The following is a 1,931-nucleotide window of genomic DNA, read 5'->3' as shown; positions in this document are numbered from 1 at the left end:
ACCACCTTTGTGCACCTTCTACAAAGTTCATTTCTACCCATCCTCCAGGTCTCAGCTGAAATATCATCACTTTCTCAACCTCCCTTTCTTCAACTCTCTCTCTCTCTCTCTCTCTCTCTCTCTCTCTCTCTCTCTCTTACCCACCCATGCCTCTTATCATTATTTTAATTACATGATTAGTATCTCATTTCAGGCTATACCTACTCTTACATAACTGGTGTACAATAAATGCTTGCCAGAATAATGAATAGTAAAATTAAATCCAAACCTATTGTAAATTAGAAATGGACAATAAAAATAGCAGAGATAACTTTTTTGTTACAGCCACATCATTACATTAGGAATTTAGCTTTGAGCTCATAGCAACCATCATGCTGGCTACAACTATGTGGCATATTTGGGTTCCTGACAATTGGATGTTAATTCAAAGGGCTGTGAAAACTTCTGACACTTATATTCTCCTTATTTTTATCCTTGGGTTTTTAAACTGATAAATGCAATGGAAAAGAACACAGGCTTTATGATGATAGGAACGTTCTCTATCTCATTCACCACTGTATCCTTTAGGCTTGTTAGACTGTTAGCACATATGCTCATTCAATATTTTCCTAATGAATCTATCAGTTAAGTTAATAACATTCAAACAAAACATCCTACCACCATCAGCAAATATTCTGAGCATCTCAAACTCAAAATTGCAATGTAAATAACATGTAAATAAGTAGATGCTATTTTATTAAAAAGAAAACACCACTGTAGAAGTCCTCAACGAGGAACACAGATAAATTGATTTCCTTGTTGTTAAAAGATTAGCAACCATCATGCTGGCTACAACTATGTGGCATATTTGGGTTCCTGACAATTGGATGTTAATTCAAAGGGCTGTGAAAACTTCTGACACTTATATTCTCCTTATCTTTATCCTTGGGTTTCTTTAACTGATAAATGCAATGGAAAAGAACACAGGCTTTATGATGATCGGAACGTTCTCTATCTCATTCACCACTGTATCCTTTAGGCTTGTTAGACTGTTAGCACATATGCTCATTCCATATTTTCCTAATGAATCAATCAGTTAAGTTAATAACATTCAAACAAAGCATCCTACCACCATCAGCAGATATTCTGAGCATCTCAAACTCAAAATTGCGATGTAAATAACATGTAAATAAGTAGATGCTATTTTATTAAAAAGAAAACACCACTGTAGAAGTCCTCAAAGAGGAACACAGATAAACTGATTTCCTTGTTGTTAAAAGATTAGATTAAATGAACCCAGAGGTCCTACCTATATATATCAAAGGCTAATATGCTAAGTGTCCCACCATCTGACCAGTTGCTATGACATTCACTGACCACCAAGGGGCAGACACTCAATACAGGAGCTGCCGAGCTGCAGTGACTTGGCAACGGTGGTTCTCACAGTGACGCACTCCAAAACCAGAGAGGAGGGAGCCTGATTCCTCGTGGGGCCTCGCGATCCCACCTCTGCTGTGGGTTATGTTGTTGCTGGGGCACTGTTGGCCCTGCATCTGGCTTACTGCACACTTGCATTTGCATTCCACACCCTGTATGACAGCAACTTTGCAGAGTGCCCTCTCGCACTCCGGGAACCCTTGGGGGATGTCAGAGAGCGGGATTTAGCCCGATCCCCACAGCCCGGCTGAGGGAACCCCCACCTGCCGGAGGGACCCTGCTCACTCCACAGACTGCAGGAGGTTGGCTCCAGGGTGAGTCCGGCCCATCTCGCCCAGTCCTACCCCACCAGCCACCTTCTAATTAACTTCCTTAATTAGAAGTTATAAAATTCTGATTCCAGGATTATATGTGAGGCATTTAGAATAGTAGGTGCATGAGCTCACTGACAAGTAATTGTGTTCATGGGACACTGGCGCAGTTGACACCCCAATTTAGTATTAACTTTCCCAGAG

This window comes from Myotis davidii, unplaced genomic scaffold (assembly GCF_000327345.1).
Source record: "Myotis davidii unplaced genomic scaffold, ASM32734v1 scaffold765, whole genome shotgun sequence".
NCBI lineage: Eukaryota > Metazoa > Chordata > Mammalia > Chiroptera > Vespertilionidae > Myotis > Myotis davidii.
The sequence above is the reverse complement of the archived record's forward strand: the minus strand, read 5'-3'. Positions refer to the sequence as shown.